Below are 23373 nucleotides of genomic sequence, written 5' to 3'. Positions count from 1 at the left end.
GGTCACAGCACTAGGCAGTGTGTGTGTGTGTGTGTGTGTGTGTGTGAGTGTGAGAGAGAGAGACAGACTCTGAAACCTTTACTTTGAACTCTGTTATTTCATATTTCAAAGACCTTAAATGGTGCTCAATATTAAAAATATGTATCAAAATGCCACATCCTGAAGGGCAGTAAATGACCTGGACCCACGCCCACACACATCTTCACTGTGATGTGATTTGTTGAAATGTTATTGGGGAGAAGGTTACTGAGTGAATAATTCTGTTTCCCCATATGATCCACAATTTTAAAGTCTTGGACTTGACTTTATCTCATGCCTTGTTGGGCCTGAAGATTACCCTTTGCTATGTCCCTGATGTCACTGATTTACAATGGAATAAAGGATCAATGGCCATTGCATTTCCTCATTTATCAGTATATAGTCACAGAAGAAATATTCAATAAGGGAGCACCTTATCTTCTTGTGGCCGAGTGGTGAAAGTGATGGACTAGAAATCCATTGAGGTCTCACTGCGCAGGTACGAATCCTATCAACAAGGGAAGACAATAGCTTTGTTTCGACTAGAGGGCAAAGTCTCGGGCCGCACCCTCTCAAAAATCTGCTCACTCTGCTTGTTTTGACTACATGTTAGCCCCCAGAGGGATTTAGAAACTCTGACGTATGATTTTGGACCGTCCCGTTGTCGCTTAGCAACATTTTCGACTGTGACGTCGCATACACGACGGATTAAACACGGGAGATGCAACTGTGGCTGCCGTCGCTAACTGTGCACAACGTCAGCAGCTAATCATAAACAAAGCAGCATGGCTAATTATGCACAGAGTCTCCACTGATCATAAACATAGTGATTGTGAATTAACGGCATCGCTAACTGTGCACAGTGTCCGGTGCTTGTTGTAAACAAACCCAGATCTTTAAGTGAACACCTCCTGCAGCAGCACATACACACTGTTCTGCTAGAGAGCTAACTGTAGCTAACTACTACTAACTAACAATTTCGAGATTAACTGTAGCACCCGTTTTTGAATCTGGGAGAGCGTTGTTCATGTTACTTGTTAAAAGACAAGACAAGAAAAAAAAAGTGTAATTTTATCTATGTTATTTATGTTACAGTAATGTGGCCTGAGTACATGTCCTGGTTCTCTCAGACATTTAGAAATTTGTGAAAATGTGAAAAAAGGCCCTTTTTGTAAGTTGTCGTGGCCGAGTGGTTAAGGCGATGGACTAGAAATCCATTGGGGTCTCCCCGCGCAGGTTCGAATCCTGCCGACAACGAAAGATGCTTTTGAGGATAGAGAGACTACTAAATTGTAGGCTTCCTTGCTGACACATTTCATATGGAACTTCTATCAGCCTCAAAGAGGCCATGTCCCCATCCAAACACTCCTTTTCTCTGTTATTATAAGCCCATTTCAGTGACCCGGATTTGATTCCCGGCCATGAGTACATGTCCTGTTTCTCTCAGCCATGTGGAAATTTCTTAAAATGAGAAAAACAATCCCGTTTTTCAGTTGTAGTGGCCGAGTGGTTAAGGCGATGGACTTGAACTCCATTGGGTTCTCCCCATGCAGGTTCGAATCCTGCAGACAACGAAAGAGGCTAAAGACTGTTATCATTACACAATCAAAGCCTCAACCAAATCAGAGTTGCAGTTGATGGTCATGTGAATGAATCCTGCAAACCCTTCAAGTATTTCTCAAACAATATACCTATCTGCTTAAAGTCCAAACTGTAGAATATTTGCTTTCTTTTTTAATTCCAAAATTATCTTTATTCTATTTCAGTGTTCTCAATTGTGAAGCAGAAGAATGTATCCATAAACTCAGTGTCATCTATCACAACTTTCCCTCTTTACTGTTGATGGAGCACTTCTACACTTTATACTTGTATATGTGTTGTTCATGTTGCATGTTTAAATGTTTGGCCTGCCTTAGACCATAGTCAAAAAAAATCTCTGACTCAGCTGTTGGTGGCGAGAAGTCAGCCCATCAGTGCAGCAGGTCTGCTGATGCGGGGGGGCCTTGTCTAAAAAAACAAGAAGTCATCAGCCCAAAAAAACTAACCTGACTGAACTTTGCTGCAATGCTGCACAGAATCATCCTGAAAGGCAAGAAAGACAAAAGACAACAAAAGAAAACACTGCAGAATCTTTCCTTTCTTTTCGCAGTGCTTCTCTTCCATCTCCAACAGATCTTATGGAATCACCAGAAAGATGTCTCTGTGAGTTAAGAGCAAACTTTTATTTGCCCTTGTGTGTTTATCCTTGTGACAGACTACCCTGCCTGGCAAAGTCAAGGCTTGACTGAACATCTAATGTATGTTACATCAATGTCCCTTTACGTCTCCCATCTGTCTGAGTCATTGATAAATTTGTCACCGTTTATTGATATTGATCAAAAACCTTGTGCAATAATGTGGCCTGAGTACAAGTCCTGGTTCTCTCAGCCATTCGGAAATTTCTGAAAATGTGAAAAAATTCCCTCTTTGTAAGTTGTCGTGGCCGAGTGGTTAAGGCGATGGACTAGAAATCCATTGGGGTCTCCCCGCGCAGGTTCGAATCCTGCCGACAACGAAAGGCGTTTTTTAGCATAGAGAGACCACTAAGTTGTCAGTCTCAAAGAGGCCATGTCCCCATCCAAACAGTCATTTTCTTTGTTATTATAAGCCCCTTTCAGGGACCCGGATTTGATTCCCGGCCATCGCAGTCCTTCTCTTCCATCTCCAACAGATATTATGGAATCACCAGAAAAATGTCTCTGCCAGGCAGGGTAGTCTGTCACAAGGACAAACACACAAGGGCAAATAAAATAAAGCTTCAAACTCACAAAGTCAAGGCTTGACTGAACATCTACTGTATGTTACATCGATGTCCCTTTACGTCCCCCATCTGTCTGATTTATTGATAAAGTTGTCACCGTTTATCGATATTGGTCAAAAGGCTTGTGTGTTAGGTTGTCATGGCCGAGTGGTTAAGGCGATGGACTCGAAATGTAAGTTAATCTAAACAAGTATGTTAGATTAATTTGGCCTGAGTACATGTCCTGTTTCTCTCAGCCATGTGGAAATTTCTGAAAATGAGAAAAATAATCCAGTTTGTAAGTTGTCGTGGCCGAGAGGTTAAGGCGATGGACTCGAAATCCATTGGGTTCTACCCGCGCAGGTTCGAATCCTGCCGACAACGAAAGATACTAAAGACTGCTATCATTACACAATCAAAGCCTCAACCAAATCAGTGTTGCAGTTTATGATCATGTAGACGACTCCTGCAAACCCTTCAAATATTTCTCAAACACTGTACCTATCTGCTTAAAGTCCAAACTGCAGAATGTTTGCTTTCTTTTTTAATTCCAAAATTATCTTTATTCTATTTTAGTGTTCTCAGTTGTGAAGCAGAAGAATGTATCCATAAACTCAGTGTCATCTATCACAACTTTCCCACTTTACTGTTGATGGAGCACTTCTACACGTTATACTTGATGACATCACAATTTTGAGATTAACTGTAGCACCCCTGTTTTTTAATCTGGGAGGGTGTTGTTCATGTTGCATGTTTAAATGTTTGGCCTGCCTTAGACCATAGTCAAAAGAAATCTCTGACTCAGCTGTTGGGTGCGAGAAGTCAGTCCATCAGTGCAGCAGGTCTGCTGATGCCTCGTCTAAAAAACAAGAAGTCATCAGCCCAAAAAAACTAACCTGACTTAATTTTGCTGCAATGCTGCACAGAATCATCCTGAAATTCAAGAAAGACAAAAGAAAAACAAAGTGTATGTTTAACTAAACAAGTATCTTACAGTAATGTGGCTTGAGTCCATGTCCTGGTTCTCTCAGCCATTCGGAAATTTCTGAAAATGTGAAAAAATTCCCTGTTTGTAAGTTGTCGTGGCCGAGTGGTTAAGGCGATGGACTAGAAATCCATTGGGGTCTCCCCGCGCAGGTTCGAATCCTACCGACAACGAAAGCTGATTTTGAGCATAGAGAGACCACTAAGTTGTAGGCTTCATTGTTGACACATTTCATATGGAACTTCTATCAGCCTCAAAGAGGCCATGTCCCTATCCAAACATACCTCTTCTTTGTTATTATGAGCCCCTTTCAGTGACCCGGATTTGATTCCCAGCCATCGTAGTCCTTCTCTTCCATCTCCAACAGATCTTATGGAATCACTAGAAAGATGTCTCTGCCAGGCAGGGTAGTCTGTCACTAGGACAAACACACAAGGGCAAATAAAATATTGCTCTTAACTCACAAAGTCAAGGCTTGAATGAATCGATGTCTCTTTATGTCTCCCACCTGTCTTAGCAATTGATAAAGTGCTCACCGTTTATCGATGTTGGTCAAAAACCTTTTGTGTTAGGTTGTCATGGCCGAGTGGTTAAGGCGATGGACGAGAAATCCATTGGGGTCTCTCCGTACAGGTAGATGTAACATCTACTGTATGTTACATCGATGTCCCACTACGTCTCCCATCTGTCTGAGCCATTAATAAAGTTGTCATCGATGTTGGTTAAAATGTTTTGCTATGTTGTTGTGGCCGAGTGAATAAGGCGATGGACTCGAAATCCATTGGGGTGTCCCTGCCCAGGTTCGACAACGGAAGACATTAAAGACTGCTCTTATTATCATTACACAATCAAAGCCTCAGCCAAATCAATGTTGGAGTTGTTTGTCATGAAGATAACTTCTGCAACCCTTCAAGTCTTTCTCAAACATCGTACCTGTCTGCTTCAAGTCTGAACTGCAGAATCTTTCCTTTCTTTTCGCAGTGCTTCTCTTCCATCTCCAACAGATCTTATGGAATCACCAGAAAGATGTCTCTGTGAGTTAAGAGCAAACTTTTATTTGTCCTTGTGTGTTTATCCTTGTGACACACTACCCTGCCTGGCAAAGTCAAGGCTTGACTGAACATCTAATGTATGTTACATCAATGTCCCTTTACGTCTCCCATCTGTCTGAGTCATTGATAAATTTGTCACCGCTTATTGATATTGATCAAAAACCTTGTGCAATAATGTGGCCTGAGTACAAGTCCTGGTTCTCTCAGCCATTCGGAAATTTCTGAAAATGTGAAAAAATTCCCTCTTTGTAAGTTGTCGTGGCCGAGTGGTTAAGGCGATGGACTAGAAATCCATTGGGGTCTCCCCGCGCAGGTTCGAATCCTGCCGACAACGAAAGCTGATTTTGAGCATCGAGAGACCACTAAGTTGTCGGATACATTAATATGGAACTTCTATCAGCCTCTAAGAGGCCATGTCCCCATCCAAACACACCATTTCTTTGTTATTATAAGCCTCTTTCAGTGACCCATATTTGAATTCTGGCCATCGTAGTCCCTCTCTTCCATCTCCAACAGATGTTATGGATTCACCAGAAAGATGTCTCTGCCAGGCAGGGTAGTCTGTTACAAGGACAAACACACAAGGGCAAATACAATAATGCCTCAAACTCACAAAATCAAGGCGTGACTGAACATCTACTGTATGTTACATCGATTTCCCTTATGTCTCCCATCTGTTTGAGTCATTGATAAAGTTGTCACCTTTTATCGATATTGGTCAAGAACCTTGTGTGTTAGGTCGTCGTGGCAGTGTGGGTAAGGCGATAGACTCAAAATGTAAGTTTATCTAAACAAGTATGTTACATTAATGTGGCCTGAGTACATGTCCTGGTTCTCTCAGGCATTTGGAAATTTCTGAAAATGTGGAAAAATTCTATTTGTAAGTTGTTGTGGCCGAGTGGTTAAGGCGATGGACTTGAAATCCATTGGGGTCTCCCCGCGCAGGTTCGAACCCTGCCGACAACGCAAGTTGCTTTTGAGCATTGAGAGACCACTAAGTTGTCAGATCCTTTAATATGGAACTTCTATCAGCCTCAACGAGGCCATGTCCCCATCCAAACACACCATTTCTTTGTTATTATAAGCCTCTCTCAGTGACCCAGATTTGATTTCCGGCCATCGAAGTTCCTCTCTTCCATCTCCAACAGATCTTATGGAATCACCAGAAAGCTGGCTTTCTAGCTTGCTCATAGCAATAACAGGATCAAGGCTAATGTTAGCTAGACTAATCATAGCTAATGTTATCTTATCTTAGCCTGTGAAATCTGTCCCTCTCATTGCAACTGATAATGTTAGGTCTAAGGACATTTTTGCAGCAGTTTACTTTCAGGACATTTTTTCATAGCTACTTGCAACGACATTCATGGGCTGCTCTTAGGGCAACTTTGCTGCAAATATTCTAATACTGCTCTCAGAGCACCTTATAGTATTTCCATCCAACATTCATTGGCTGCTCTTAGGGCAAATTTGCTGCATATATTGCAATGCTGCTCTTAGATCACCTTACAGTATTTCCATCCATTCATTGGCTGCTCTTAGGGCATCTTTGCTGCATATATTTTGATACTGCTCTTAGGGCACCTTATGCCATTAGGTCTACAATTGGCTGCTCTAATGACATTTTTGGAGCATATCTGTATTGTTATGATTGCTTATGATTGTTTCTACTGTATATTAACTGCAGATTATGGAGCAACTTTGGATCGAGGGCATCCGAAGAAAACTAAGAAAAGAAAAAGATGTCCATGTATCAACTGATGTTAAAATTGTTCATGGGACAAGATGGAGTTTATGGAGAAATATGTAGAAGAACTACAGCAGAAAACAAACACCTTTTTCTTGGTGTACAAACGATTCCAAGAGGTTTTGGAAGGTAACTCAATAAACAACTTGTTAGGGCCAAACTATTTGACAGTACATCAGTTTTTATTGATCCATTATTTATGGAACCAGTGCTACATTAGTAACATGTTAATGCCTTATTTACTCATTGGCTCCTTTTGTGCCACAGAGGAGTGCCAAGGCCTTGCAAAAGACCTTGGTTTTCTAACAAAGGAGCTCCCCTTCAGCCTTGATAGGCATGCAGAGCATGAATTTTTCTCTTACTTGACACAGTGCCAAAACGGTTGAAGGCGAATGTATGGGCCCTCTTCACTGAAGTGAATAGGTCATTATTAGACATGTAATTGTCAGATTTGCTCCACTCCAATAGATCAGTCAACATTGACTGGAGTTGAACTTGTTCATTTATATTTTTTGACAAAAGAGCATTTAGTCTGAGGATAACAGACGTCATTGTGTATAGAATATATGTTGTTGAGCTTTTATTTTAATCACAGACACGTATCATTTTTAATTAATTCAATCTCATTTCATTCAATTCATGTAGGACATATTGCTAGCATACAAGTAGGACATATTGCTAGCATACAAGTAGCAGACAAGTAGTTTAACCCCTTAACGCCTGCTGTCGCAAATATGCGACAAACCGTTTGACTCAGTCAACCAGCCGAGATAGCGTCTGCATTCCCCCAATGCCGGTTAGTGCATATTCGCTACGGACCTAGGAACCTTCGACAAGCACTTGTTTCTAGTGGGACCGCAGAGTGACGGACTTATTTCCTGTTTACGCACAAGGATTACTCCGGTTGCGAAGCTAGCGGTATGAGACGGGAAAGTTTGATCCTGTGGTGTATACAAGCATCATACCAAATTGACCCCAAATTGACCATTATGCCTGTTGTCGCAAATTTGCAACATACCAAAATTTCTATTTATTTTTTGTGCAAAAGTGAAATTAATAATCTCAACATTATTTACCATCTACTTAAAGGCAAAAACACACATAAAACATTTTTTTATATACAGCTATATAAATTCAGGCGTTAAGGGGTTAAAGTATCTGAAACATAAACTTATGATGATAGATATTTAGCAGACCCTTTTATCCAAAGCAACATAGTAAATGTATTTATGTTAGGAAGTATTTCATATGTATTTATGTATTAATTGACTTAACACTTACTCAAACGGCATAACTATCCTAATAAGATAAGATAAGATCCACTTTATTGTCCTTGGAGGTAAATTTGTCTTTGGATGTTTGTTTTTTATGTGTGTTTTACATACAATAAATAACAGTACAGATACAGACAATACAGGCCACAGTCCAATTTCGGTGTGTGCATCTTTTTCTTAGTTTTCTTCGGATGCCTTCGATCCAAAGCTGACCTAATGACATAAGGTGCTCTAAGAGCAGCATTAGAACATATGTAGCAAAGTTGAACTAAGAGCATCCAATGAATGTTGGATGGAAATACTGTAAGGTGCTCTAAGAGCAGCATTAGAACATATGCAGCAAAATTGCCCTTAGAGCAGCCAATGAATGTTGGATGGAAATACTGTAAGGTGCTCTAAGAGCAGCATTGCAATATATGCAGCAAAGTTGCCCTAAGAGCAGCCAATGAATGTTGGATGGAAATACTGTAAGGTGCTCTAAGAGCAGTATTAGAATATTTGCAGCAAAGTTGCCCTAAGAGCAGCCCATGAATGTCGTTGTATGACAAAATGTCCTGAAAGTAAATTGCTGCAAAAAAACTGCTGCAAAAATACCTAACATTATCAGTTGCAATGAGAGGAACAGATTTCATCAGGCTAAGATAAGATAACATAAGCTATGATTAGTCTAGCTAACATTAGCTTAGATCCTGTTATTGCTATGAGCAAGCTAGCTAATGTTGCAAGTTACATCAGTAGCTACTTAAATAAGAGGGACTCAATAGAAACAAGCAGCATTTCTTTCATTCATATCTTGATATCATCTAATATAGTACAATACAAAACATACTATTATATCTGCAACAATCTCCTAATGTTTGGAAAGAGTCATTGCCATGAGCTAGCTAGCTAGCATTGCAAGTTAGCTTACTCACATTAGTTAGCCTAGATAGCTACCGGTAAATAACAAGCCTTACTTTAATACAAACACACTACTAATATCTTGATATTTTATAATATAGTTCAACATAAAACATGCCATTACCTTGACTGCAACGATCTCCTGGGAAGTGATTCAAGTAATCCAAGTCCCGCCTACTAAAAGTTTGAAATACTCCATGTACCGCCTCCTGCTGTCTCTGATTGGGCGGCCGAGAGAACCAATGGCATGCAATGCTGCCCTCAAAAGGTATTTCAATACCTAAAAGTCCACTCTGCCCGCGCGCAGGTTTGAATCCTGCAGACAGCTGAAGACAAAGCCTCAACCAAATCAGTGTTGGATTTGATGGTCATGTAGACAACTCCTGCAAGTGTTTCTCAAAAACCATACCTATCTGCTAAAAGTCTGAACTGCATGATGTTTGCTTTTTTTTTTAATTCCAAAATTATCTTTATTCTATTTTAGCGTTCTCAGTTGTGAAGCAGAAGAATGTATCCACATACTCAGTATCATCTATAATAACTTTCCCACTTTACTGACTGAACATCTACTGTATGTTACATCGATGTCCCTTTACGTCTCCCATCTGTCTGAGAAAATGTGAAAATATACCTTATTCTAAGTTGTCATGGCCGAGTGGTTAAAGTGCTTGACTAGAAATCCATTGGGGTCTCCCCGCGCAGGTTCGAATCCTGCCGACATGGAATCACCAGAAAGATGTCTCTGCCAGACAGGGTAGTATGTCACAAGGACAAACACACAAAGGAAAATACAATAACTCACAAAGTCAAGGCTTGACTGAATGTTACATCGATGTCCCTTTACGTCTCCCTGTCTGATTTATTGATAAAATTGTCACCATTTATTGATATTGGTCCAAAAAAGTCAGAAATGTAAAAAAAATCTCCTGGCTGCTCTCAGTGTCATTTATAACAACTTTCCCACTTCACTGTTGATGGAGCACTTCTACACATTATACTTGATGAGATCACAAATTTGAGATTGTCTGTAGCACCCTTTTTTTAATCTGTTGTGTTGTGTTGTTCATGTTACATGTCAACATTTTTAGCTTGACTTAGACCATATAGTTTTTAAAAAAATACATAGTTCCCCTTTAAGGCTCTTACTATAGATAATGGTGATATACATCACATTCCTTAGATAATTTTATTTAGGACTAAAGGCAGACACCACAATGTCTTAATCTTGATTACCCCAGTGCAGCTAAAATGGAAAAAGAGTTAACTTAATCTTGTCAATGGCATGAAAGAAAAAGCACAACCTGTTCAGAGTTTTTGCTCACAAATTCCAGTTTGGGAAATCTGCTGCACTACTTTACGATTTGGCTTTGATATCACACTAACAGTAATTAATGGTAAAGTAGTTTTTCAAGCAGAATGTTTTATATGCAGTCAGTCAACTGATTTATAGAATTTGAACTGCTGTATATGTCCTTATGTCATGTTTTTATGACTTTTTGTCAATATATTTATGATTTATGTCAGTGATGGTGCTGGCACATGATGTTTGGAAGTTTTCTTGGATCTGGAAACTGAAAGGTCTGTTCTACTTCACTTCAGCTTTACACCATAAAGCATTTGGTCCATTTTGCCAGTTAATATTATTTCAGAGAGTCAGTTTACATCTAAATATACAATTTTTCTGTGCAGGGTGCACCTTCATATAGTGCATTCAGTTCCTGCAGCCAGTCAGTTTATTTTTCTTATGTTGTATGTCAATTTAGAGTAAGCAAAAAACAGAAACATTTGGCATTTTTATTGAAAGTAGCATTTTGTAACAACGTCTTCATCTTAATCAAAAACAGTGGAAATAAAGAAAGAATATTTATTGTTATTTATAATTTCAGGTTGGAGACACTACAGGAAAAGTTAGCATTAGATAATGCATAATTAGTATATTTAATTATCACATTTCAGAAAATACAAAAAGCTTTATACTAATACAAAAACAACTGTCTTCATAGGTAATCAACTCACTTCAGTTGTGGGCTCAAAACTGTAAAGTTTGTCCTGAGGCTGGCACTTGAGAAAAGGCCATTGGGTCCTATATATCAAAATGTATGAGTGTAGAAGTTGTTAGAAATAATATTATTCTGTCTCTGTTGTCTGTCTCTGTGGATGGGGGTCACTATCTGATTGACGTAGGTCACTATCTATGCGTGCGTAATTCACTAACTGTGTATGTAAACTCTCATTTACATTTACATACATACATTTATAGATTAATCATGCAAGATGCTTTGCTACAATGATCATGTGCTAATATTGTTTTTAAACTAAGATTAAACTAAATACATTTACTCTAAATACCTTTACTCCATCTACTTAAACTTTCTCTGCTCTAATTAGAGTAAGATTGTATTATCACAAAAAGATATATTTTATGTGGATGTTTGTTGCAAAATCTGTGTCTCCAATAATATCTCTGCAAGTCCTATCAAGGCAGGAGTTTATGTTTTGACAGTTTGTTAACAGGTCAGGTCACAGACATGATGTGCTGAGCAGAAAAATAACTGTTTTCTCTGCTTGGTGACATGACGTGTCCACATATTGAATAAACTGACAATCAGCGGATCGAGAGGAGGCAACTTCTGGAGAGATCAACCTACATTTTTTAGTAAACCTCTGTTAGGCTATAAAACTGGGTTCAGGGAAATTACTGGGGATTTCCACCAGGCGCGTTACAGCAGCAGCACGGCTCCACCGCGGTTTTGCTGCGTCTTCTGTCGGCGTCAATTCACACCGGGCGCGTTACAGCAGCTTCACGTCAGCTTCACGTCAGCTTAGCCAGCCGGTAGTATACACGCGAGATCACAAGATCACGCAATAATCCTGACCATACGGGAGACCGCAAGATCCCGTGATAAACTCTAAACTCTATTTATACAGTCTATGGATAAACTGTGTGTATAAAGTAAACAACAACAACAACAACAACCAACAGCTTTCTTTGCTTCTCTGACGTGAAAGATCTGTTGATCTGACCATCTATCCTTATAAAAACAATATGTTATGTCATAAATGATTGTATGATGTTCCACTTCAACAATCAGTCTCTTGTCGTCCGTGTCGCCGATCCTCTGAGACCCTTTGATTGATTGATTGCTGATCTGGTGCCCCGGTCACAACATAATGTTGATGTGAAGTAGTTTTAGACTGCATGAACTGCGTATTGTGTTTTATTTTTAAAGGGGGCGGAAGTGTTTTACGCTGATTCTGAGTCGGACTTCCTGTCTGGTGCGATCTGCTCTGTTGAGATTCACGCGATTTGGCAGTGTCTCGCGGAGAAATAGAAGTCCTACCTAATGCTCGCGTAGAGACGCTGCTGAGACGCTGCTGTAACATTACGCAGCGCGCCCGGGGGAAATGCTCTCATTGATTAAAGTGTTACCTATTTGCGAACGCGACGCTGACGTGACGCTGCTGTAACGCGCCCGGTGGAAATCAGGCTTTAGACTGCGTTCAGCCTACATGAACTGACCAGTCTATGTGCTGTCAGGGATGTATAGTTTGAACCCAGAGACTCTGTAACTGCACATTTCTTGACGTATTGTAGTAAAATGAAGTAAAACTGAGAACTCGGACGTCTCCTGCTCATCATTCCCCATCAAATGATCGGAGCAGAGAAATAGGTGAGGACTTTGTGTTGGAGTCAGATAATTTGATTTTAAAGGTTTCCTCAATCTATTTCTCAACAAAGTTCATTCTTAAAAACTATTAAAACTGATATTCACCAGTGCTCAGCTATTAGATATAAAATGTACATTAAATTATCTTCTTGGGAGCATGAATTTCCTCTACATATCTCAAAATAATCTGCCAAATAGTAGTAAAGATATTCCTCTGTGCATCAGAGTGTTGGACCGACCAACATCGCAAGATATCTCCAGGAATTCATTCAAAAACAAAGACTGGTGATAACAGCGGAGGGTTACAAGAACTAACTTAAAGATTAGTTTCCTAAAAAAATTAAGGGGAAAAAACTGTTGTGTGTCAAGTATGAAGTGTGTGAAGTTCCTGTCCTTGTGCCCTTACACACACACAGCGTGCATGGTCCTTGCTCCCTCCCCCCGTCTTCCAGCAGAGAGCAGTTTCCTTTAAAGGCGGGGGGGGCTGTGATGGGAGAGCGGATAAGGCGTCGTTCTCAGGATGAGGAAGAAGCTGCTGACTACTGGCCATCCAGACAGGCCCTGACATGCTCTCCCTATATCCCTGCACTGAAAAAAAATCACTTTCTAATAAACCATTTGGTCTAGTTAACAGGACTAAAACCTCTTTTTAAACTTTCAACTGAAGTGATTTGACATAATGCAGCAACTATATGACCCCCAACTCATACACTGAGAGTTTGGTTGGAGATAGGAATCGTGTTGTGTCCAAGCCTGCGCGGGAAACAGGCCACAGGTTCAAAAGCAGCTTTCGTTGTCGGCAGGATTCGAACCTGCGCGGGGAGACCCCAATGGATTTCTAGTCCATCGCCTTAACCACTCGGCCACGACAACCGACAAACAGGGATTTTTCACATTTTCAAACATTTCCGAATGTCTGAGAGAACCAGGACATGTACTCAGGCCACATTACTGTAACATACTGGTTTAGTTAAACTTACACTTTGTGTTTTTTCTTGTCTTGTCTTTTGTCTTTCTTGCCTTTCAGGATGATTCTGTGCAGCATTGCAGCAAAGTTCAGTCAGGTTAGATTCTTTTGGGCTGATGACTTCTTGTTTTTTAGATGATGCCCCCCCCCCCCCCCCCCCCTGCATCAGACCAGCTGCACTGATGGGCTGACTTCTCGCCACCAACAGCTGAGTCAGACATTTTTTGACTATGGTCTAAGGCAGGCCAAAAATGGATTTAAGCCTGTGCGGGACACAGGCCACTTTGACACTGTTCCATATGAAATGTGTCAACAACGAAGCCTACAACTTGGTGTTCTCTATGCTTAAAAGCAACTTTCGTTGTCGGCAGGATTCGAACCTGCGCGGGGAGACCCCAATGGATTTCTAGTCCATCGCCTTAACCACTCGGCCACGACAACTTAGAAAAAGTGATTTTTTTCACATTTTCAGAACTTTTGAAATGGCTGAGTATATGGATACATTCTTCTGCTTCACAACTGAGAACACTAAAATAGAAAAGCTAATTTTGGAATTAAAAAAGAAAGCAAACATTTTGCAGTTCTGACTTTAAAGCAGATAGGTACAGCGTTTGAGAAACACTTGAAAGGGTTGCAGGAGTTGTCTACATCACCATCAACACTGATATGGTCGAGGCTTTGATCGTGCAATGATAATAATGGCAGTCTTAATTGTGTTCTGTTGTCGGCAGGATTTGAACCCAATGGATTTCGAGTCCATCACCTTAACCAATCGGCCACAACAACCTACAAATATCTTTCAGAACTTTCCAAATGTCTGGAAGAACCAGGACATGTACTCAGGCCACATTACTGTAACATACTTGTTAAACTTACATTTTGATTTTCTTGTCTTGTCTTGTCTTTTGTCTTTCTTGCCTTTCAGGATGATTCTGTGCAGCATTGCAGCAAAGTTCAGTCAGGTTATATTTTTTTGGGCTGATGACTGTGTTTTTTAGACGAAGCCCCCTCCTGCTGCACTGACGGGCTGACTTCTTGTCCACCAACAGTTAAACCAGAGACTCAGGTGTGCTACACTAGTTGTAGCTAATGTTGCCTGGAGCCCTACAGTGGCCTGGTGAGCTTAGTTCACATCCTCAGATTGTCATTCTCAAACAAAACGAAGTATTTGGCTCCAACTGAGGCTGACTCAAGTGACATCACATGAGGACATTTATCAGACCTCACACACTGCTCCCCATGGAGACACGAGAGGCTTTAAACAACTTTCTTTACATTTACAGTCAAACTCCCCCAAGACCTATTAAAAGACAATTTGATGTGTAAAACTGTTGGCGTCCTCCTTTAACTAAAAGCTAGTTATTGTACCCAATGCACACCCCATGGTAAACCTGAATTGTAAATGAAATGGGTTACAATTCAAGACTAAATGACTTGTGACACGTTGGTCTGTTTGTCTGTACTTGTCTGAGTGTGTGTGTGTCTCCAGTAAGTGTGAGACAAGTGACGCTGGCTGAGAGGATTGGAGGCAGCAGTTGGTGCAGATTCTTCTTTTCCCTGGAGCAGAATGTGGCTGTGTGACGGGAAGGTGAATTGGGAGGTGCAGTTGGGGGGGGGGGGGGGGGGGGGGGGGGGGTTCACAAGCAGAAAGCAGGGACCACTAGAGAAACAGTGGCTCCCTCTGTGAACAGACAAGACTCACAGTGCCCACCACCCTCCAACGCCCCCCTCACCGCTGGCTGTAACTCTAGCCCAGAGATAACCATCACACCCTGGGCCTTCAGCGTGCCCTGCCTGACCCCCCTTTGCTCCAGGGTCACTGAGGAGGGGGCAACACTTTCACATCAATGCAGGCCTGTCTGGAGGCCTTGCATAGCTCTGCTGGAGCCGATAACTGACTCACACATTTACACGTCTTTGTTTTAAAGCCGGCCTGCCTCGGTCACGTCCACTCGTAGAAAGTCAGCTAATGCAGCGTCTGTGTTTATATGAGGACTGGGATGTTTGCTCGCTCTGCGGAAGACAGCAGTTACCATTATATGAAATGGTGGCTGTATGATGGCACTGCTCTGACAATGGGAAGCCATATTTCTGATAAGACAATAGTTGCAGTAATTGGGCTTATGTGGTTGGAAAGCTTCCTTTAAGGTTATTATAGCTAACAAAAACTAACAAAATAATAAAAACTAGAATTGAAAAAACATTTTTGTTAACTGATATAAAAATAGAAAATAAAATAAAAAGTTTTTAAAAAAGATAACTAACTGAAACTGTGTTGTGTGGTTACAAAACTAACTAAAACTAACTAAGATTATAGTGAAAATGTCCTTCATTTTTGTCTTTGTCAACTTTTTTTCCACACATAATCCAGTGTTTCTATTTCTCCACCGCTGACTGTGTGTATTCCTGCTTTATGGACTTCAGGGAGAAGTACAGATAGCACAAACCGTTTAGTTATTATGGTAAAAGTGTCACCAGCGCAACACTCTGCAAACTTTGGATGTTGTAATTGATAGTGAAAGTCTTCAATTCAACCATGATATTATAAATCACATTTTTTTTCCAGCAGCGGCAGCAGAATACATGTAGGTAAACACTGTATAATAATTTTTGATTGATATGAAATGTATTTATTTAGCTCCAACTAAACAGCTGCTGGTTAGTGAACATGCAGGAACACATTGTAAATATATTTACTGAGACTGGGATGTCTACACTCCAACCATAATTCAAAACACCCAGAACAGTAAGAGTTAATAACCTTATTGGGGCTGAGATGGATAAACCAAAGGAAATAAAGGCAAAATTTATTATGACCTCTTTGAATCTCGCACCCAACAAATACCCCGTTACAAAAAAGTAAAACTAAAACTAAAACTAATAAAAACTAAACTAAAACTAAGCATTTTCAAAAACTAAAAACTAAACTAAAACTAGCCAACTCACACTAAAAACTAATTGAATTTGAAGACAAAAATTCACAACAAAATGAAAACTAAGACTAGTAAAAAAAATCCCAAACTACTATAACCTTGGTCAGGACTGGGGATGTCTGCAGCGACTGGGTATCTTGTCTAAATATTTGTCTGACCTTGCCTTCATCTCACATCAGAAAGGAGCTTTCCAAAAAAGCCACAGTGTCTAAAAATATATTGGGTGCGTTAGTGTGGTTAGGAGAGCACTTTAGAGCTGAGTGGCCCTACGCTCACACTGAGCTGAGCGTGACACTGCTGCTCCTGCTGTGCCTCGCAAACACATAAACCCTCAAATGAAACGCACATTGGCAGGCAGGCACCCTGAGCAACGAGCCCTGCGGTTTGTCCGAGTAAAAGCTCAAAGACAAACCTAAAGTTGACTTGAAGTCAAACCCATAACTGACACTCACTTAGCAAGAGCTGATTTCTATTCAACCCAAGTGCACCAAACTGATTTTCATTTCAGCTTCTCGGATGAAAAACACTAACGCTAAAATTCATCCAAATGTGGCTGTTTGTGGGGTCACCTGTTGATTCCATCACTAGGATCAGCCAGTTGACAAAATACCTCAAGCCTCTAGTGTGGGAGAGGTGGAACAATGGTTATGAAAGAGAGAAAGTGTTTTCTGCTCTCTCCCAGGCTGCAGTACAGTGCATGTTTTTTAAAACTGCTGTTAAATATGACGGGTGAATGGTTCAACCCCAATTCAAAAAGTTGGGATGATGTTAAAAACATGAATAAAACAGTGATAATTTGCATTTGGGACATACATACATTTATTTTTAAAATTACTATTATTATTTATTAATTTCCCACTCTTAATTTACTGTATATTCTCTAAATTATAAAATATTTTTTGTTACTTTGTTTGTTGATGTCATTATTATAAGTTTTGTTAATTCTATTTTATTTCTAATATATATACTGTTGCCCATTAAGTTGTAATAATTCAGTTTTCAGTCACAATCCTCTGATTCTTCCTATTTAAATGCATCAGTAATCACTTTGGAAGAGATTGGTTAATACAGTTTTGAGAAGATATACACTATATCTGTCAAGAATAAATCACATTGTCACAATTATTTCATGGAAATAGGTAAAAAAATATATATATTTTATTCCAACTGTAAGATCAAAAGTGTATATATTAAACAAATATTTAAAAACCTGCAAAATATACTGTTCAATATTGCGATAAATTACTACTTTTGGAATAAAAAGATATATGAAAAACGTTGAAGTTAATATATCAGAATTAGAACTTTTTTCTGTGGACGTTTATTTTAGTACTTGCAGTTCCATTTGCAACCGTTTTCCCGTAAGAAGCAGTTGGTTTAAAGAGGAAATCAAGTTGGATTCTCCTGGGGGAGTGAATGATGTCATCAGAATCATAATTAAAGCATACCAGGACAGTAGCATCAGGATAATGTCATTACTATATCAAGGATTAAGTACAAACAGTAAACATTCAACTAAATATATCAAGGTGAAATGGGAGAAAGAGCTAAATATAGAAATTACAGAGGACGAGTGGCACAAAATGTGGAGCATACATCACTCATCCACTAATTCCTGAATTTGGAGGGAGTTTGCATGGAAGAATCTGATCTGTTTTTTATTACACAGAAAATTAAGAGTAAGCAACTACACAGCCGGCAGAAATGTTGGCGAGGATGTGAATCTTTCAATGTAGAACACTGTCACATCTTTTGGAAATGTCAAAGAGTAACTGTATTCTGGGAAATGGTATGTAGAGTGTTACAGCAAATATTAGTGTATGGAGTGCCTTAGACTTGTTTAGTGCTTTATTTATGTAAATTCACAGAAGAGATTGATATCACTTATGATGAATATCTGATCAAAGGAAACACCACCAATGAAGGATCAATGGATAACAATTGTGGAAGAAATTTTTTAATGGAAAAATTGACACATACATTGAGGCTGCAGGAAGCACAACTGGACAGGAAATGGGAAAAATGGACCCTATACAGGACTCTAAATGCTGATACTGGACTGGAATAATAATTGAAAAATATACCATTCTAAAAGACTAGAAGAATAGTGTGCACTCCCCAGGCAGCTTTGTGTTTGGTTTGCTTGTATTTGTTTTAATTGTTGCAAACATTTGTCAATAAAAACTTAAGTGACAAAAAAAATAAATAATAATAATAATACATTTTATTTATAGAGCGCTTTTCAGGGTACACAAAGACACTTTACAGTTAAAACAGTTAAAATGCAGTTAAAGATAAAACAAACAATTAAATCAACAACAAACAAAGAAGCAGTTGGTTTTGGATTAGACTGCTAAGGAAAGGCCCCTCGGCCTCTTTGTAGTTGTAAAATTTCATGACACTGCGATTATTCTAAATGTCACAACAGGTCATCGTTTCAAAAGCATCAACCATGAATCAAATTAGGCTCTTTGAACCCACAAGAGTCAAGGATTGTTTAAGGACTCAAGTACGCAGAAATATTCAAATACAATAGGTGAAAATAACATTTGTACTGAATGAGAAAAACTTAATTTCTTCCCCAAATTGCATGGGATTAGCATAAAGTGTGCACGTCTGTAGAAGGGACTCGTAGGTATCCATAGAACCCATTTTTATTCAGATATGTTACAGTCAGAGGCCAAGAGACCCTTGTGACCATGCTATTCCAGTCTTTCCTCACCAAACTCTAGTTTCATTTGATCCAAATATCTTCACTGGAGCACTAAATCTAAGCCTGCCTAGCATAAAAAGTAAATACATCTCCTATGACATGAGCATTGTAAACTCAGTGCACAGAAAGTGGCATTTAGGAAAGTTATTGCAGTGGGTCAAGTGAACAATGGTACAAACATCAGACGAATAAAAGACATCAGAGAAGATTTTCTTGGTGGGGCTATTGCAATTCTAGCTACACTACAGGCCAAAAGTTTGGAAGCAACTTAAATGTTCTGGATTCTTTGGATTGGGCATGATCAGACTTTACTTTTATTGAATTGAATTTACTTATTGAATTTAGGTATACATTGATGTTACCAGACCATTGCTGAATAAATATTAAAAGAAAAGAAGTTTTAGGGTTGAGAAGATTTGGAAGAGTCACAACTTTAGTGCATAAGTAAAAAAATAAAAAAAAAATCACAGTTTGCTTTATTCCCTTTAGCTCTTTTGCTTTTGAGAGATTGGACAGAAAAATCCCAATAAATCTCTGTTCATATCTCTGACAAAAGAAACAAGAGTACAGATTTATTCATTAAGGAAAGAAGGATACACAAAAAAGTCTAAGTAATAAAAACCCAAAGACCTGATAATTATAGTAAAAATGTGTTCTATAAGTATACCAATGAAAGTATGATCTTTGTTTGTACAAATTTGATTTTGATTGCAAACTTTTGGCCTGTAGTGTATACTGCTGTTTTTTGTTTGTTTTGTTGCTGATGTAAAGCGTCTTTGAGTTTCTATAAAAGCGCTATACAAATTTAATGCATTATTATTAGGTGGGGTTATAGGGTTATGTAGCCCCACCCTGGAACTGCCAATGCCTTGAGGGGGAACTGTTTTGAAGTCAAGCTCAAGAATGAACATTAATGGTCACCATCAGCCAGAAATACCAACAAAGTAAACAGACAATGGAGCCAGTGGAAGACAACTGCACATTAAAGAAATCCATAAAGTTTTATATTCATGAACCACAAAGTGAAGTATCAGTCCTCAACATGTGAAATGACAGATGGTATTTGAAAGGTGAGCTGAAGTCTGTGGCCACTTTTACAACACACACTCTGACACAGGGAGGGACCTGCAGGTTGTTTGCCCTCCAACTGCTAATTGCTTTAGTTCCCTGCCATAAAAGCAATAAAGCCTTATCGCTAAGTAAATAAAGCTGACTCATTACCGCCAAGGAGTGCTGTAAATATTTCCCAATTATCAATAATCCAGTGGGGTGGTGTCCAATATGCACCCATTTCCCTGCATGTCATAATAAAACTGGTGCTATAGCAACTAATAGCTGGTAGATAAGATAGTCCTGCATTCCTTTCCTCTCGGAGCTGCTCTTCAAAAGGTGGAATATGGCCCAGTTTGTGGAGTTACATATAATGTTAAGTCGAAAATGCCTGTTCTGCATGCACGCGCACACACACACACACACACACACATGGTGACGGAATTAAAAATTCAGTTAAACGGCTGCACCCGTCCTAGTGTGCCATTGGTCAGACGGCCCAAAAGTCTATATTAGTGACCCTGCTTTAATGCTAAGTGTTTTTTGTGCCTAAACCTAACCCATTCCTAAACCACAGCACTGTCACACCATAAAAGATTTATTTTTTAAGAAGCACGTCAGCAGTCACTGGACACACTCATCCAATGTGGATTTTAGGACTATTATACATATATCTATGTGTTGGACCCATGGGTTTCCTAAAAATGACATTTCCATACAAATAAACAGTATTCTCAATATTAATAATAATAATAATAATAATAATAATAATAATAATAATAATAATAATACCTTTATTTATATAGCACCTTTAAAAACAGCGTTCACAAAGTGCTTTGTCAGAACAAGCATGGATAAAACTCCTGCAAGAATAAGAAACCAACAATGAAGAAGAAATAAAAAAATATATGTATATATAAATATATACACACACACACACACACACACACACACACACACATGTACACACCCTCCCTCTCTCCCTCTCAGGCTGAATGGACAGCGAACCACTCAAAGGGATATCAGGTTTCTGTTTGTGTTGGTTCCATTGTGTCCTACACGGGATGGTCGTGTAATTGCTCAGGAACAATACACAGTGAGTTGGCTGAATAAACGGCATGCCGGTTTGAATTGCAGAACCTTTATGTTTAGATCACGCCGTTGGCTTGCAGTTGAAGCCAGGATCGAGATCGTAAACAGGCCCGGTCACAAAGCAACAAAAACCGCAGAGAAGTGCTGACTCTGGACTGCCAGCTCATCTAATGCAATCATAATGTTTTCTCTCCAAAGAGTCCTGCTGTTGCTCCACTTGAAAAAACTCCCCTCATTACTGTTAGACTTGATCTGGCCTTTTGGGTTTTCTCACTGGAAATAGATGCGTTTCTGTTTTTTTGGAAACAGATCTGCTAATTTGGGTTTAAAATGTAGTTTGTAGTGACTGAGAGTAAATGGAACTAAAGGTAAACTGTACGGCCCTACAAAGTCTAACTGCAGTAACTACACAAAGGGTAAAATTGAGAAAAACTGCTTTAAAGTTTTTTTCGTGTTTTAACTGGCCAGCCAAATGGGTTACATGTAGATAAGTGATATGACACTTCTACATGTATTGATGATGTAATTTTTATGTGAAAAAATCATGATGATTTATTTGACCTTTGACCCCAAAAATGTAGTTACTGCACTCTGTTTTTTCTGTAAAAGGTTCTAATAGTAATGATAAACAGAGTGCAGTAACTATAATGTCGTTGTATTCTTTCAGGTTTTATATTTTATTTTCAGTGAATAAACATTTTCAAAATTGATTTTGTTACAAGTGTATTTAAAAGTGTTAAACAACTCTATCCAAAGATTTGCATATAATAGACTTAATATTATAAAGTAATGTTATATTTTAGTCTTAATAACATTTTATCTCACTTTTTTTACTTGATCACTATCTAGATAATACTTTCCATCAAATAAACTTATAATTTATGTTATTTTTATGTTTAAATTCATATATATATCCAAAGCAGACCATGGTAAGTGTAATTACTGCTGTCTGCTTTGGTTTTGAGTTGGATTTTGTGGTTTTTATATAATTATTTATCTGAAATAAAGCAAAATTGAAATCTAAAACTTTGTGACAAGATAAAACAGATATCAAGGAGTTCATTTTTAATTATAACGCAATTTCGCCCAAAAATGTAGTTACTGCAGTTAGATTTTATAGGGCAGTACAGATGGAGTGTAAAACAGCTGTTGATTGGAAGCTGTGGCGTTCTACCGGTACTACTCCATTGTTCTGACCTTCTGCTGGTCCAACTGCCCAATAGTCAGAAGAAGTGGTTTCTAACCACAGTGTTGTCACACCATAAAACTTAATTGTTTTTTAAAAAAGCATGTCAGCTATCACTGGACTCCAGTGAGCCTTAAGGACACAATCAGAACAATGAACTGTCACCAGTGTACCTGCATAAACACTATTTGAGATAATGTATATAAAAAAAGATGGTGTATTTATGTTGTATAGTTATTTAATTGAACAATTTGGTCTCCAGAGCATTTCTTGAAATATTTAGAAACCATAAACTGTGTAACATGGGCTTGCCTCAAAAATGCAATATACTAGCTTCACAATTTTATAAAACAACCAACAATTTAACAAGTAATGACTCATCTCATGTTAAATTGCTATGGCAGAGATGCAGGGGAAAGAACTGGAACATGGGAAATGCTGGAATAATGCGGTAGAAATATAAAATGATGAATGATAAGTGTGTAAGTAAGCAATGTGGGAATGTACAAGGCTTGGCTTAGATTTTTGGAGGCATTGGAAAATAACTCAAGCTCCAGATCGAACAGATTAAACAAACACACTGTTAGAGATTCCATAAATCTATGCTCAGTAGATTAAAAGATAGCTTTGGGAGCTTTGGTTTTGGACCTGTATACAAATATGTGGTATGCCTGTTTAGATTTTAATAAGGACTTCACCAGTTTTTCAGTCCCAATAGCAATACCTGGGGTTTGGGTATCAGCCGATACAGAGCAGCAATCTGCTACCAGTGGTTCATAGAAGCTGCATACCAAACTGTGTGGAAGTGACTGGGATCATTGTTTTATATGTGAGGCTAGGGCTGGGCGATATATCGATATAAAAAATATATTGATATATTTTTAAATGCGATATGGAAACAGACCATATCGCATATGTCGATATAGTTCAATTATATAGTTAATTTTTTCTTTCTTTATATACAAATGCTGCATTTACAAGGGTTTGTCATATTTAGTTATTTTGTAATGTT

General features: G+C 38.9%; 9 non-coding genes across 9 annotated transcripts; 7 read left to right on the top strand and 2 right to left on the bottom strand.

The window, feature by feature from the left end:
* Window positions 1-1193: 1193 nt before the first annotated feature.
* trnas-aga (transfer RNA serine (anticodon AGA)) lies at window positions 1194-1275 on the top strand. The gene has a single exon. It is a non-coding gene; the product is annotated as a tRNA-Ser (tRNA).
* A 235-nt stretch (window positions 1276-1510) lies between these two features.
* On the top strand, window positions 1511-1592 carry trnas-uga (transfer RNA serine (anticodon UGA)). Its single transcript has one exon. It is a non-coding gene; the product is annotated as a tRNA-Ser (tRNA).
* An 898-nt stretch (window positions 1593-2490) lies between these two features.
* trnas-aga (transfer RNA serine (anticodon AGA)) lies at window positions 2491-2572 on the top strand. The gene has a single exon. It is a non-coding gene; the product is annotated as a tRNA-Ser (tRNA).
* Window positions 2573-3099: 527 nt separating this feature from the next.
* Window positions 3100-3181, top strand: trnas-cga (transfer RNA serine (anticodon CGA)). Its single transcript has one exon. It is a non-coding gene; the product is annotated as a tRNA-Ser (tRNA).
* Window positions 3182-3873: 692 nt separating this feature from the next.
* Window positions 3874-3955, top strand: trnas-aga (transfer RNA serine (anticodon AGA)). Its single transcript has one exon. It is a non-coding gene; the product is annotated as a tRNA-Ser (tRNA).
* Window positions 3956-5086: 1131 nt separating this feature from the next.
* Window positions 5087-5168, top strand: trnas-aga (transfer RNA serine (anticodon AGA)). Its single transcript has one exon. It is a non-coding gene; the product is annotated as a tRNA-Ser (tRNA).
* A 550-nt stretch (window positions 5169-5718) lies between these two features.
* trnas-uga (transfer RNA serine (anticodon UGA)) lies at window positions 5719-5800 on the top strand. The gene has a single exon. It is a non-coding gene; the product is annotated as a tRNA-Ser (tRNA).
* A 7411-nt stretch (window positions 5801-13211) lies between these two features.
* trnas-aga (transfer RNA serine (anticodon AGA)) lies at window positions 13212-13293 on the bottom strand. The gene has a single exon. It is a non-coding gene; the product is annotated as a tRNA-Ser (tRNA).
* A 453-nt stretch (window positions 13294-13746) lies between these two features.
* trnas-aga (transfer RNA serine (anticodon AGA)) lies at window positions 13747-13828 on the bottom strand. Its single transcript has one exon. It is a non-coding gene; the product is annotated as a tRNA-Ser (tRNA).
* Between the last annotated feature and the right edge of the window lie 9545 nt (window positions 13829-23373).

Source organism: Centropristis striata, chromosome 23 (genome assembly GCF_030273125.1).
Source record: "Centropristis striata isolate RG_2023a ecotype Rhode Island chromosome 23, C.striata_1.0, whole genome shotgun sequence".
Lineage (NCBI taxonomy): Eukaryota > Metazoa > Chordata > Actinopteri > Perciformes > Serranidae > Centropristis > Centropristis striata.
Note: the sequence above shows the minus strand (reverse complement) of the source record. Positions and strands in the feature narration are given on the sequence as shown.